We start from the raw sequence: 16,476 nt of genomic DNA on the forward strand, positions 1-16,476 counted from the left end.
CCAAATTTATAAACTGAGACCACTGATTTATAAATCAACAATTTACCGAACAAGTTTTTATTTGAATTTTTAAAATTTTTGTAAATATAAATAGAAAACTGAAAACGTATATGTTACCAAACGACACCTTAATATTTAAGTTTCTTCCTTTGTTTCCAGGGGAGATAAAAAGAACAAAATTACGTCAGTATTTAACTAACTCTAGTTACAATGACAGAGATGGTTGACTTCTCTGTTCAACAAATTCTTTCTCCATTAGCAATCTTAGTTTTGCAAAAACCTGCATACTTCAAGGTGTTAGAGAAGAGAAGAGACAAAAGAAGAGATGTCTATATAGATTTGTAGGTTGTCTTTGGATTCAAAGTTCAAACTAGGGAAATTTGGTTATAAGCATCTCTTATCTTCCTTTTATTGTTAAAAGGATCAAGAAAAAAAATTACACTTTCAAAAATCTCTCATAATTATAAAGTCTTGTATAAAGAACAAAATTTATTATTTAAATATATTATCAGATTATTATACCTTCAACTAAATCTTTTCACATTTTTCACCCACTCTCTCCCCACCTTCTCCATCTCTCTCCTCATAATCAATCTTAGTGCACAATGAAGTTCAAAGCAAAATCATTAACTAAAATGCAAGCTAGGGCAAAGTAAAAGGAGAGAGACGATAGAATGAGCACGCAATTGAGGTTTAGGTAGTGATGTGTGTGTGTGTATATATATATATATATATGGATATATAATGTATATAAATTGATCAAATCAAAATTGTAGCACTGGAAATTGGAGAGGAGATCTGGAAAAAAGAAACAACTTTTTTTTTATCTGATGATAAGTATACACATGTCCTCAAATCCTTCAGCGGAGTAGATTTGGTTGACGGAGCAAATCTAGTCGGCAGAGATAGAGATCGAAGATGACGAAGCAAATCTGGTATGTGGAGCAGATCTATAGTCTGTGATCAAACCAAAGGTATCGGAGCTGCAGCGGCAGAAGAGGGGATTGAAGACGGCGGCGACGGATGGTCTTGCATATCTCCGCTACAGCTGGCGACAAGCGACAATGAGGACCGATCTGAATTCATGACCAGTGTCGAAAGAGAGAGATCGACAGGAGGAGATTGAGTGGAGAAACCGGTGACGGTGGCGTTGGCTAGCTTGGCGGTGGTGGAAGAGGCGATAGAGAGAGAGAGAGATTGTTGTTTTTAATTGGCTTATTTATTTATTTATTTGTTAATAGATGTAAGAGTAAAATTTGATTCTAGTTCGTTCACAGTATGTATTTTATTTGTTGTAACAGTAAAATTTTACTCTGGTTAAAAATATGTTGATTTGTTTAACGATATAAAATTTTACTTTGAATCATAGTAAACTTTACTCTGATTTTAGAGTAAAGTTTACTATGATTCAAAGTAAAATTTTACTCTAAAATACTATGAGGATGACTTAATAGGAGATTTGATAGATAAGAGGGTAGTATAGTAAAAGAAATAAATTTTAAAATATTATGAGTTTTTAAAGGTATCTATATAATTCTTGTCTTTTTGAAAGACAAATTAGACAATGAGCGTCTATCACCAAATCCATCTTTAAACTAAATGATTGATGAGGCAAGTTAATGCACCATCCTTATTTCTTTTGAACAAGGTGTGCAGATTGTTTTACTGGAGATAATATAATCTATGACATTGTGAGAAGTCAGAAAGGGTGAGAGAGGACGAAGGAATGGAGGGAGGTTCAGTTGTATAGGGCTTGTTTGGTAGTTTTTTATTTGTTTTTTTATTTTTTATTTTGATTTTCTTTTTCCTTGTTTTCAAAGAAATTTCGAAAACATTCATCCTTTTCATCTTTGTGCAGAAACTGTTTTGGAAATTTGGAAACAACTTTTTTTGTGTTTCCTAGAGAGTGGGTTGTTTTCATAACAGTTTTCCAAAAACTGTTTTCAGAAACAATCTGTTAAATAAATTATGTGTTTTCTGAAATATAAAAATAGAAAACAGAAAACTTCTCATTGTTTTTGTGCAAAAACTGTTTTGGAAAATTCAAAACAACTTTTTTGTGTGTTTCCTAAAGAGTGGGTTGTTTCATAACATTTCTCCGAAAACTGTTTTCGGAAACAATTTGTTACATAAGTTCTCTGCATTTTTCTGGAAAATGAAAATAGAAAATAGAAAACAAAACCACAACCAAATAGACCCTAGTAAAAATTTTCTAGTTCCTTCCTCCCCCAGAAGAGACAAAAATGATTTAATTACTTCTTTTGCAACTTCATAATCCCTTAGAATCAGGGCACAGCACATAAAAAAATAAATAAATAAAAAATGAAGAAGAAGAAGAAGCAATATGCCACATGTTTTAGAGCATCACAAAATATAATTTTCTTTTCAAAATGATGCCCAATCCAACCACTTATGAGTTAAGACCTTAATCATAAAAACCATAAAAATAAGACTGCAAGTCTTTAATTAGTTATTGTTATCATAATATATTAGATTAGATTATTGATTGAATCATTGCCATATATTCCATCACTTCTCTCTTGATAAATCAATTATTCGTTCAATAAACAACCAGCAATCAACGTCCTATATCGCAAGTCAGAAGGATCTCACAGATTGTGATTCCCATCTTTGTTGTTTCTGTGGTCAAAATGCAACCATCTTTACTGTAGTATCCAAATTGAGATGGAAGTAAGAAGAGAGAATGATTGATTGTGAAAGCAGGATTTAATAAGCCACAAAAACTTCTGACAATAACCCTACAATAACTTGTACAGCACATATGCCATGAGATGAAGTAAGAATAGGGTATGATTCTTTGACCATTATTTAATTGACAAGATAAATAAAATAAAGTAGACTAGTGATTATCTTAAAATGTTACATGGTTGGAAGGACAGTTATGATAATGTTTATTTATTTATTGTCTAGTTATCAATCACAGCATGTGCATGACACTGCATTGTGTGGAGAGGGCAGTTCTGACATTTACTTCAAGAAATAGAATATTGAACTTAATGTGCTTGCCTTTATTCAAATAACAAAAAATCTTTTCCAGTTGCCCAATCAAGAAGTGATTAGTGGAAGAAAAAAAGATCAAAGTGATACACCTCCATAAAATACTCGCATGATTCAAGAGACAAACATAAAGGGCAATCGTGATGACTAAATGAAGCCCACCAAATTGATCCTGGGGACCTCTGGTCATGTCTTATTCGATAATAAAAATTATTAAATATATGAAATTTTTTTTAATTTTTGTGAAAGATGTGTACCTAGACAAAGTCCTCACATAAAAATTCCAATCATCTCTGTTGGGTTTATTCTCTAGTGTGACTCAATAGCTTACATAGATCTACATATTTTAATTTATCTGACTCCACAATTTAGATAAAGCCAATATTTGATAGAAAGTTCAATAATTAGAATTTTAATATAATTACTATTCTAAGATAAGAGGGAAACCTTAATGGATGGGGATTCTTCTGATAGAGTTTATCTGGCCCTCTTCTCTCCTCCATATAAGGATGGGTGACTCCCTTTTCATATCCTGAGTATTTTTCCATCACTTATAATCATCCTAATTTGAGTATTTTTCCATCACTTATAATCATCCTAATTAAGAGAGACATAGAGAAGAAGGTGAGCCAAGAATTAAAGGTTAAACTATTAAGGGTATTTTCTCAACATTTCTATTTCAATGGCTGACAAGGGTATGTTCGTTTTATTCTTGAGTTGTACTGAATTCAAGATCCTGTAAAGTTTAATTCCGCATTATTATTATGGTTACATGTATTATTAAATCTTATATGTGGTATCAAAGCCTTAGTTTTGTGAATCAATACACCTTGAAATAATAATATATTTATGAATATTATTATTATAATTATTCAGAAAACTTATGAACCATGTAGTATCAGAATGGCAAGGACGTGGCTTGTATCACTCAATTCAATGTGTAATATGCATGTTTTGATTTATTATTAATTTTAGAAATAATAATTTTTATAATCATTATAATATGACATTGAATTGAGTGTAATATTTATATTACTTGTCGTTATGATAAAGTGCATAAACTAAAAGCAATTTTAGAATTTGTTGAATCGTTCGGTCTATTAAATAAATATACTTACTTGACTGTCTTATGTTAGATAATTATGTTTTCACCTTGTCTAATTATGTACCCTTATTGTTTATTATTGTTGATCTTTATATATTTTCATGATTTAAATTTGATATCATGATATAATTTTATGACATTAAATATTAAATATTGAAGTGGTTAATTCATATTAGGTGTAATTCTTATTGACCATTATATGAGATATTCATGATTGTCATATTGTATAATTTAATATATAGATATATTCTTGTTCATCCAGAGTTATTATTATTATCATATTGGTAATTGCAATCACATAAAAGAAATTCTAAAAATCATAGAAAATAGTGATTGAATTAATGATAATTAAATAACTCAAATTAATGAATAGAGAATATTGTTGGTGAGCTCCGTATTCATAAGGTTTACTAATTTATTAGCTGCCAAAGTAGCCTAGATTTGTAAAACTTATGAATATAGAACTACATAAAAGAATTGTTAAAAATGTAACATTAAGGTCGATAATATTCTCAATTGCAGTTATAATTAGGAGATTGAGACTAGCCCAAAGGAGAGTCACTTTCAAATAATTATGAACTGGGTAGGGTAATGTAACTTATCTAATTTGACAAATTAGAATTGAATACCCAAAGGTGATATAACTAGCTGAAAGTTGCATAAATTACTTTAGACCTACATAAGTGATTATTGACGAGTGGACAATAGATATACCTAAGTTTTGTCCAAAGGAAAGACTTATGTGATATCAATAGTTCATCATTATAATTCTCAAAGCTTTAATATGTACATTGTTTATGGTATATTGTTTATGCCTATTTCCGCGTTACTTATGAGACCTTGTCTTAATATCTCTTAAGAACTGTCAAAAAGACAGCTTGCTATCTAAGGTGGTTGGACTTAGAAGGGAGGCTATATTGACTCCTCTGATCTTCCTAGGATCTTACTTGGTTATTGACCAAAAGACTCTTTAGTGACGTTACCCTGACCCTTAGAGTAAATTTTGGGGCGTCATATGTTTTATCTTATTTCAATGACAGTTCCCACCTCTTGCACTCTCTTGCATCGGGTGTCTTTCTACTTACTGGCACTATTATGGTTGAATTGACAACAATGAAATATAATGGCAACCGAGGAGTTCAGGATCACATCCTCAATATGGCTGACAAAGCTGCAAAGCTTAAAATTTTAGGGATGCAAGTTGATAAAACTTTCCTTTTGCAGTTTATTCTCAACTCACTTCCATCATAGTTCGGCGCATTCAAAATTCACTATGACACCAATAAAGATGAGTGGAGTTTGAATAAGCTGACTAATATGTGTGTTCAGAACGAAGTGAGATTAAGGGAGGAAGGACGTCAAACTGCATTGGCTGTAACTCATGGAGCTATAAAGGAAAAGAAAGGTAGTTTTGTAAAATCAAAGAAAAATCCACCCAAGAAAAAGAATGGGCCTGGGGAAGAAAATCAGGCTTAGAATGGTTTTACTATCAAGTGCTACTTTTGTGGCAAGAAGGGACATGTGAAGAAAGACTGTAGCAAACGAAACGCTTGGTTTGAAAAGAAATGTAAGAAATTTTCTTTTGTTTGTTATGAATCAAATCTTACTGAAGTACCTTCTAATACTTGGTGGATTGACTCTGGAGCCATGACCCACATTACAAATTCCATGCAGGGATACACCTCAACTTGAAAACCGAAGAAAAGTGAAAGATTTGTCTATATGGGGAACCGTCTCAAAGCTAAAGTCATAGTTGTAGGAACCTATCGACTGATCTTAAAGACGGGTCATCAGATAGATCTAGAAGACACTTTTTATGTTTCTTCAATTTCTAGGAATTTAGTTTCGTTATCCAAATTAGATCGTGTTGGATATTCAGTTTTATTTAGTTGTGGAAAACTCAATTTAATGTTTAAATCAATAATGATTGGTGTTGGTAATTTTTGTGATAGTTTATATAAAATTGCCTTAAATCATGAGTTTGCACAATCATTAGTAACTCTGCATTCGAATATTGGTTTAAAATGTGGTTTAATTAATGAAAGATCCTCAATCTTGTGGCATAGACGGTTGGGGCATATCTCTAGAAATAGAATTGAAAAATTGGTAAAGAATGGGATTTTGGAAAACCTAGACTTCACTGATTTTGAAATGTGTGGATTGTATCCAAGGAAAGCAAACCAAACACACTAAGCAAGGTGCCACAAGAAGTAATGAGCTTCTTGAGATAATTCATACAGATATTTGCAGGCCACTTAACATCCCATGTCTTAGTGGTGAAAAATATTTCATCACATTTATAGATGATCTCTCACGTTATGGATATGTGTATCTAATTCATGAAAAGTCTCAGGCTGTTGACATTCTTAAGGTGTACATAACTGAAGTCGAGAGACAATTAGATAGAAAGGTTAAAACAATGAGATCAGATAGGGGTGGTGAATATTATGGTAAATATGATGAGTCAGGCCAAAATCCTGGCCCATTTGCCAAATTCTTAGAAAAGAAAGGCATTTGTGCTCAATATACAATGCTTAGTACGCCACAACAGAATGGAGTTGCTGAAAGGCGAAATCGTACACTTAAAGATATGGTTAGGAGTATGTTAAGTTACTCAGTTGTACCCATTTCACTGTGGGGTGAAGCTTTAAAGACTGCAATGTATATCTTAAATAGGGTTCCTAGTAAGGCGGTCCCAACAACTCCTTCTGAGTTATGGACTGGTAGGAAACCTAGTTTGAGACACTTACATATTTGGGGATGTCCAGCAGAGGCAAGACTCTTCAACCCACAAGCGAAAAAGTTGGACTCAAGAACAATATCTGGATATTTCATTGGTTATCCAAACAAGTCTAAAGGGTATAAATTTTATTGTTCTAATCACAGTACGAGGATAGTTGAGACTGGTAATGCTAGATTCCTAGAGAATGGTGAAATTAGTGGGAGTGAGAAAACACGAGTGGGTGAATTTCGAGAAAATTAGGGTGGATGTGCCAACATTCAACCCTTATCGAAAAATTGTTGTTCCTCAGACTATTCCACAGGCTGAGGGAAACGAACAACATAATGAAAATCCTTCACCACCTCATGTTTCACCACTTCATGAAGATACCACCAATGAAAATATTGTAGAACCACCACAACCAGCAGTTTTGAGAAGATCTCAGAGGGAAAGAAAGCCTGCCATTCTAGATGATTACATGGTGTATCTACAAGAATTTGATTTTGATATTGGGATTAACAAAGATCCAATCTCATTTTCACAGGCCATGAATAGGGATGATTCTACTAAATAGGTCAACGTTATAAATGAAGAGTTAAAATCCATGGAACAGAATGGTGTTTGGGACCTCATCGAATTGCCTAATAATTGTAAAAAGGTCAGGTAAATGGGTCTTCAAGACCAAGTGCAATGCAAAATGCAATATCGAACAATTTAAAGCTAGACTTGTTGCTAAGGGTTTTACTAAAAAACAAGGCATAGACTACACAGAGACCTTCTCTCCAATATCTAAGAAGGACTCGCTTAGAATCATTCTACATTGGTAGCTCATTATGACTTACAGATGCATCAAATGGATGTGAAAACTGCTTTTCTGAATGAGAATTTGGATGAAGAAATTTATATGGAGCAGCTAGAAGGATTTGCAAAGAGAGGTAAAGAATATTTAGCTTGCAAATTAAAGATCTCCATATATGGCCTTAAACAAGCTTCCAGGCAATGGTATTTAAGGTTTAATGATACCATTACCTCTTTCGGATTTAAGGAAAATACAGTTGATCAGTGCATATATCTGAAGGTTTGTGGGAGTAAGTTCATTATTTTGGTGCTATATGTGGATGCCATTTTGTTAGCTAGTAATAACCTTGGCTTATTGCATGAAACCAAGGAATATCTCTCCAAGAACTTTAAATGGTCAATATGGGTGAGGCAAACTATGTTATTGGCATAGAGATCTTTAGAGATCGATCTCGAGGATTGCTAGGACTATCTCAGAAAGGATATATTGATCATTTTTTGGAGAGATTCAATATGCAGTTTTGTTCAGCCAGTGATGCACCCATCATGAAGGGTGATAAATTAAGTGAAAAACAGTGTCCAAGGAATGACTTGGAAAGAAAACAAATGAAGGACATTCCATATGCATCAGCAGTAGAGAGCTTGATGTATGCCCATACATGTGCCATGCCAGATATTAGTTTTGCAGTGGGAATGTTGGGAAGATTCCAAAGTAATCCTGGAATGGAACATTGGAAATCAGCGAAGAAGGTTATGAGATATCTTCAGGGAACAAAGGACTATATGCTCACCTATAGGAGATCAGAACAGTTGGAAGTGATCGGATACTCAGACTCAGATTTTGCTGGTTGCTTTGATAGTAGAAAATCTATATCAGGTTTTGTTTTTCTACTAGCTAGTGGAGCAATTTCATGGAAGAGTGTGAAACAGTCCATTATTGCTTCATCTACTATGGAGGCTGAGTTTGTGGCATGTTTTGAGGCTACAAATCATGCTTTATGGTTGTGAAATTTCATCTCAGGACTTGGTGTTGTTGACTCAATTGCCAGGCCGCTGAAGATATATTGTGACAATATCGCAGCAGTTTTCTTCTCTAAGAATGGAAAGTACTCGGTGGTTCCAAACACATGGAAGTAAAGTACTTAGTTGTTAGAGAAAGAGTCCAGAAACAACAAGTGTTAATTGAAAACTTAAGCACATCTCTTATGATTGCTGATCCATTCACAAAAGGATTGCCACCAAAGACATACAAAGAGTATGTTATCAGGATGGGTCTTTTAAGCAACCCTTGATGTGTATGGTTAATCGTGAGTGCTTATTTTTATCTGACACTATTTGCACAATAATAATTTTGTTTCTATTTTTCCTATTTCTAAAAGTGTGTGTACACATTAATTTGAATATTGATAAACAAGAAATGTCTTAACAAGATAAATTACAAGGGCCTTTCAGGCAAATAATTACATATTCCAATAATGGACTGGGTTGGTGAAGGTTATTGATGGTGTAGTGCATAGAAGGAAATATGACATAAATGTTATATAATCACTATGACTCACATTAGTGATATGAAGTAATCACAATATTATAGTTTCTAATATATTTGAACTTATTGGCTATTTTTAAAATTTGTGATCATGTGTCAAAGTTTTTAGTGTGGAATCCAATGAGTCAAAATTTTTATACATTGCATATTTTTTGAAAAAACTCATAATTGCATCATAATCGGCTTAATGGGCCAAGTGGGAGAATGTTGGATTTATTCTCTAGTGTGGCTCAATAGCCTACATATATCTACATGTTTTAATTTATTTGGACTCCACAATTTAGATAAAGCCAATATTTGATATAAAGTTCAGTACTTAGAATTTTAATATAATTACTCTTCTAAGATAAGAAGGAAACCTTGATGGATAGGAATTCTTCTGATAGAGTTTATCTGGCCCTCTTCTCTCCTCTATATGTAATAACCCCGACCTCCGATTAATGCTAAATCATGATTAGTTATGCCTAACAGTAATTTAGAAGAAATCCGGAATTAATTTGCATATGTATTGCATTATCTTTGCGTTTTTATCTGTTTGCCATAGAATGACTTGTTCATGTTTTGACTTTGAACTGCGAATTGAAAGCCTTATCGGCGCCCGATTCTGAAATTGATTAGTGTTATGTATTAATTAGAATTTATGCGATTTCATGGTAGATTTAATTTAAATTTGATTGGGTATGATTAATTAAAGTTAAATTACATTAGTTGGACTTATCTGTCATTTTGCCACTTAGTGGGCCATTACCTAAGACTATGTTGAAGCCTTATTACACTTGATCAAACAACTATTCCTCAGCCATTTTGAAGACAAAACCGATTGAGAGAGAGAGAGTAGGAGGATAGACTTGAGTTCATCAAACTTAACTTGGAGACTTGGAGAAATTGAAGGTTGATTTCTATTTGAGCTTCCATTCTTGTAATTGAGGAACCTAGGTAAGGAATTCATCCTTCTAATTGTGAATTAAGTTAGCCTTTGCATGGTTCATGGAAGATTTTTTAAAGTCTAGAATTGGTTCAAAGAGTTGGATTTGAGAGTGAATTCATGCATGCATGCACATATTCTTGGATTTTGGAATTGTTCATCATGAATTTCCACATGCATGTCCACATTTTTATTATAGTCCATGAATTCATCCTATTCTTGAGCTTAATCTTGTTTTGGATCATGTTTTGGAGCATTAGAAGTCATGAGAATTCATGCATGTTACATTTAAGTTATGTTCTTGATATTTTATTTGAAATTGTGTTTAATTAAACTCACCTTTGGGCCATGATTTCTTGAATTGAAGCTTTAAACATGTTGTTTTATGGGTTACTAAGTGTTTTCCAAAGATTTGGCCCAGAAAAATGAATTTTGGAGGGTTGAAGGTCAAGTTTCAAGCTTGGAGGTCAATCTGGATTTTCCAGAATTTTGACCCACGCTCGAGCGGGGACTTTCACGCTCGAGCGTGAAGCCTGAGTACATGCACTTCTGCTCGAGCGGCGAGAGTCACGCTCGAGCGTGAAATGCATATACCCAGAATTTTGTGTGTCTTGCAGTCCGCTCGAGCGGGGGAAACCACGCTCGAGCGAGGGTCTGTGTCACACGCTCGAGCGGGGGTCGAGCGCCCGTCGAGCGTGAATTGAATGCATCCAACACTTTTTCATAAATTTACAGTTTGCTCGAGCGGGGCTTCTTTTTCTGCATGTCCGCTCGAGCGGGGAAAGCCATGCTCGAGCGTGGACCTTATCTTCAGCAAAATTTGAGAAATGTTTTCCAAGGCATCTTTGCATCCTCATTCCATCCTAGGCCATGTTTAAGACTCTATAGTGAGGATTTAAGGTTAGAAACACACTAAGAATCATTAACGTAAGTTTTGTGCAATTAGAATGTGTGTTTCAAGTGTGTGTCCGTTATATGTTATGTAGGTCACGTGCCGCGTGTCGTGTGATCAATCTACTCCGTCTGTCTGTTTCAAGGCCAACTGTGAGTAATAATTTAGTAAAGTTATGTTCAAACTGTATCTACTTTCTGTGTGATAAAACAAGATCTGTTTTCCGAAATGATATGTTCTGTACAATTAATGATTGTTCAATTTCTGATATGTATTCGTGACATCCTTAGCATCATGTGATATCTGTTAGCTGTTACCCAGTATCGGAGGTTCCTTTACGGAACTTATTTCTGTCTGCACTCTGTTATCCATACCGGAGGCCCTGTCACGGGGGCTCAGCTTCTGTTCCGTTCTGTTACCCGGATCCAGAGGTTCCTTTATGGAACTGGTTATTCGTAACCTCACGTGTATACGTTCTGTTCTAATTATGCTAATGGATGTATCACGTAAACTTAATCATGACTTATGATTTCTGTCTATATATGATCTGGACAAACTATGATTTCGATATGAACTGAATTATGATTTCTGAATCTGTGCGAACTCATTCATTGAAACGCTTTACTCTCTTATTATTCACTGGGCTTTCGCTCACAGTTTATATTATGTATGTAGGTGAGCCAGCGTGTGACTAGGGCCAGCGTTGATGGCCTTCTGTTCTGTTTTGTCAGCCAACTGTTGTGCCTCCCGAGGAGGTTCTGGTCGAAGTCTAATGTTATGGCTGTTTTTGTATTCATGCTAGTCTCTGTATGTGTTTTGTAAGGACAGGTCTTGGGATGTAATACTTTGTAAATATTGGTATCCTTGACTGGCATACTTATGTATATATATAAGTTTTGAAATGTTCTGTCCCATGTACGTTATCACAGCTCATTGGACTTTGTTTATTTTGTATTATTACTTCCGCAGCCCCTTATTATTTGCTAATCTGTTCAGAGGCCTTTGGTAATCTACGGATTACTGGCCGGTTACGGTGCCAAACCTATAGGGGCGGGTTTGGGTCGTGACACTATATAAGGATGGGGACTCCCCTTTCATATCATGAGTATTTTTTCACCACTCTAAGTTTTATAGTCATCCTAATTAAGAGAGACAAGAGAGAAGAAGGTGAGCCAAGAATTAAAGGTTCAACTATTAGGGGTATTTTCTCAACTTCTCTAATTCAATGGCTGACAAAGGTATGTTCGTTTTATTCTTGAGTTGTATTGAAGTTAGGATCATTTTATTCTTGAGTTGTATTGAAGTTAGGATCCTGTAAAGTTTAATTTCGTATTATTATTATGGTTACATGTATTATTAAATCTTACAATCTCAATGTGGGATAGATCTCCAGATAAAGTCCATGTCGCCAAGGCTTTTGCTAATCACCAGAAAGGCATAACCAGACTGCCCTATATTAGCTTCTTGGCTATCTAGACTGAATACTCATTGGATCTGATTAGGAAGAAACAAAACTATTATGATCCTCATGTCTAAACACCTCAAGAAACAATTCAGATCATGAAACTATTAAACCCCTAACAATGTGACGATAATCTAATACTGTCCAGAATTCTAGTTGACACCTTCACAGTTTAGCTCAAGCAATTTAATTCAGAACAACATCAAACAATTTCCTTGGTCAACTCTCGTCAGAGTGGAGCATGCTTAGGCTACAATTCACAGAATGCACATTTTGAACTGCCATACTAACATGAAAATAGGTGTGCCACATCTTGACATTATAGCCTACAGTTTTAATAAATAAATAAATAAGGCATAGCTGTTTTTACCCAGTAGGAAGCCAAGTAGTTTGAGTGAGCCAAGTTCCGGGGAAATATGCACACGAAGTACTCATCTGCATAACCAAAGAAGGGAGATTCTACAATACACACCCTAAAATAAAGATGTAACATATGCAAGTTATGACATTTTGTGGTGTTGATACCATTTTGTGTCATAATCAAACCAATTTCAATCATAACCAAAAAGACCACAATGAATCATTAAAAAAAAGTGGTAAATTACACTTACCTCCTTTGAATTTTAAAAAAAATACAGTAAGTCTCACAATTGTAGCATAATTATATCAACCTCTTTATTAGCAAGGCTAAAGGGACATGAACTAATGTAGATAGTATGAAAATACAAGAATGAACACAAAAAAATATACATTTAAGAATAAAAGATATGTCAATATTATTTTTTCATTCATATGACAAACGAATTATTAATGAAAAGAATGCTAAATATTATGTGAATTAAAATCTTAAAAGAACTTACTATAATTATGCTAAAATTGATGTGCATATTGTACTTTCTTCAAACTCGGTGCAATTTACACCACACACCCCCCCCCCCAAAAAAAAAAAAAAACTAAGGCATAACTAAGGACCTCTTTGGTAATAACTACAATAAAAATAACAATAAATCGTAAGTGATAAACAACAACATAATGGATCATAATCAAATACCACAAATGATTGTAACTGGACATACAGTACACTTTTTACTTTTTTGAGGATGTGTATTATAGAATTTTCAAACTGCCCAAAATGTTGTAGATGCACAAACATATGTTTCAGACCAATTTTAGGCTTTAGATATAGATTCAAGAGAACAATGTGGAACAAAAAGATAAGGTTAACATATAAAAGATGGTGAACCCCCATGCCTTACACATCTGTTGTAGTCATGATATGAATGCTTTGGAAGGACAATGTGCAAAAATCCACTGAATGATTACTCCATGATGAGCTTGTGCCCACTACACCTCTCTATTATTATGAATGCTTCAAATTTGCTGTGTTCTTAGCAATACCCACAACTGATAGACTCGTAAATTATAATGACATATCTCTGATCATCAAAACCCAAAATTTTGATTCTGAAAAATTAACAGCATGGTAAATTGGTAATAGTGTGATCTTCATATAGGAATTTAAAATACTCCCAAATGATTGGATTTGAACACAGTCAACCAGACATTTCTTCATACAGAGAGTCCACCAAACACAATGATGAGGTTGGCACAAGTCCAGGTAGGGATATGGGGAGGTTCAAGATTATGAAGGTGATTAGAGAGGCAAAACTATGCTAATAGTCCAATAATGGCGGAAGTGGCTGGAAAATGAGTAGCAGCAACTGTATGGGAGTTGGAGAGTGTATAGCTGGGTGAGGGTGAAGCAAGCGGCTCAAGAAGAAGACAATGGCAGTGCCAAAATGGGCAGCATCTCCCCAAAATCCCCAAAATTCTTCTTTTTTGAACCTTGTGAAATGGGTCCTATTTATAGGCTTTTCCTTGATACTAAGAGGACACTAAGTGGCCAAATAGAGAGAAGACATGTCTCCCAGAGGATCACATAGAATATTCTGCCTTGAGCCACCAGGCTGAAGGTGCCACGTGTCCCTTTGCATGTACTGTGTACTATTTGTTTACCTCCGCAACTACCTTTTTGAGCCTCAGCAAATGTAGTTGCGACGGGAGTGTTTGGCGCAGCGACTCCTTTTTGGGCTTCAGCAAGTGTAGTTGCAGCGGGAGTGTTTACCTCTACACTTGCCTTCTCAGCCTGAACCTCAGTATGTGCACTTACAGCGGTGAACCTTGCCGTTGCACTTGCTTTCTTAGTTCTATTTGGCCAGTACGTGCATTCCATAGCCTGCCATCAGCCATGTTCGTGTTCACCTCAGCGAAACCTCCACCCTTAGCCACATAACCACAAACTCCCCAGCTTCCCAGGGCAAAGGCCACTGTCAAACCTGCTATCAGCCATGATGTGCCTTAATACCAAGCCCAAGGGGGCCTCCTTAGTCCTACATGTGCGACTAAGGCAGGTCCATGACCTGGGTAATGGAAATGGAGTTCTTATATTCGGGCTACCCTGCTCCCATCTTTGCAGGGATCGTCGTGGTAAACTTTTTTTTCTGGGCCTGCTATTAGCTCCAACCAGTAAGTCTTGGGGCCTACTATCAACACCAAGTTAAATGAACTTTGGGGCCTGTTATTAGCCCTAGGCTAGTAATGCCTTGGGGCCTGCTATCAGCGCCAAGCATTAGCCTCTACTTGCAGAAAGAGACCTCTCTCAAAGGCTGCTATCACCTTGGCAGGATGTTTCCTCTACAACTTAGTTGCTGCAGTCGTAGTGCTACGGTAGTAGTTCTTGCGGTAGTTATTTCCCGCGGTAGGTTCAGATGGCAGGACTGAAGATATTAGAGATAGCGGCGCCGATAGAATGCCTCCGCAACTTGGGCGCTGCAAGTATTGCCTCTGCAACTTAGTTGCTTCAGTTTTCTCCTTTCCTTAGCAACTCCAAATGGTTGTGGTATCAACATTACTTGAAATGGCGGCAACACTGACATTACTTGGGATGGCGGCATTAGGACAAAGTGCCTCTGCAACTTGGCTGTCGTAAGTGTTACCTCTACAACTTAGTTACGTCAGCTTTCTCTTTCCCTCAGCAACTTCAGATTGCGACGAAACCGAAGATATTAGGAATAGCGGCGCTAATGCAAAGTGCCTCAACAACTTTCCCGCTGCACATGTTCCCTCCGCAACTTCACTGTTGCAGGTGTTGCCTCCGCAACTTAACTTAGGCATTTTCCTTCATGGAGTCTGCTTGGACCCTTGGTGGGTCGGACCTACTTCGGCTTACTGTTGGCCCACTTCTTTTGAGCTTTGGTCCATGCTCCCTTTTCATTCCTGGTCACCTCTGTGGGGCGACCTCAGTGCTTAGGCTCATACTTAGTTTGGGGCTTAATTTTTGACCCTCTACATTTGCCCCCGGCGCGCGTGGGGGACATGCTCCTAGCTTCCCGCGCCTGCATGGCGTTAGCAAGTAGCCCAAGGGTTGCGTCGGTTGGGTCAGAAGTTGCATAGGCTCTGAAAAGATGCCTCCCCTTGACTGACAGGTCATAATGGACCTTGGAAGGCATGTTGGCGCCCTTTCGCTGCTTCCTTTATAAATAGTGCCTTTAGGTCCATTGGCCCCCCACTTTTGCCCAATACACCTTTTGTCTTCTTGTCTTCTTTTTCTTTCTTGTCCCCCATTTCCAAAGTCTTCTTTACCTTTCTTTATTCTTCCTCCTGGCCAGCACAAGGTTTCTACTCGACAGGGCTGCTCCACCCCCTACTGAATAGAGGAGGGCCCCATACTTTGGAGGGTTGGCTGACCCCTTTTCGAAGGCAGTTGACTCCTTCATTCCTGATGCCCTTCCTCTAGAGGAGCCTCTGCTCCCTTTTGGGGAGGCTACTTTGGATGATGCTGACATGGTGAATCCAGTCTTCACGCTGTGGTTTCGCGTGGAGTATGGCGACTTTCCCCATTCATACATCTACTATCACACTCACTCAGGCCCCCCCAGTAGATTGGTCCCTCTGGGTTGATGACATCATTGTAGATGGCGGCTTTGAGCAGCGTTTGCACGATGTTCA

The sequence above is a fragment of the Camellia sinensis genome, chromosome 2 (assembly GCF_055761805.1).
Source record: "Camellia sinensis isolate YWXY chromosome 2, ASM5576180v1, whole genome shotgun sequence".
NCBI classification, from domain to species: Eukaryota; Viridiplantae; Streptophyta; class Magnoliopsida; order Ericales; family Theaceae; genus Camellia; species Camellia sinensis.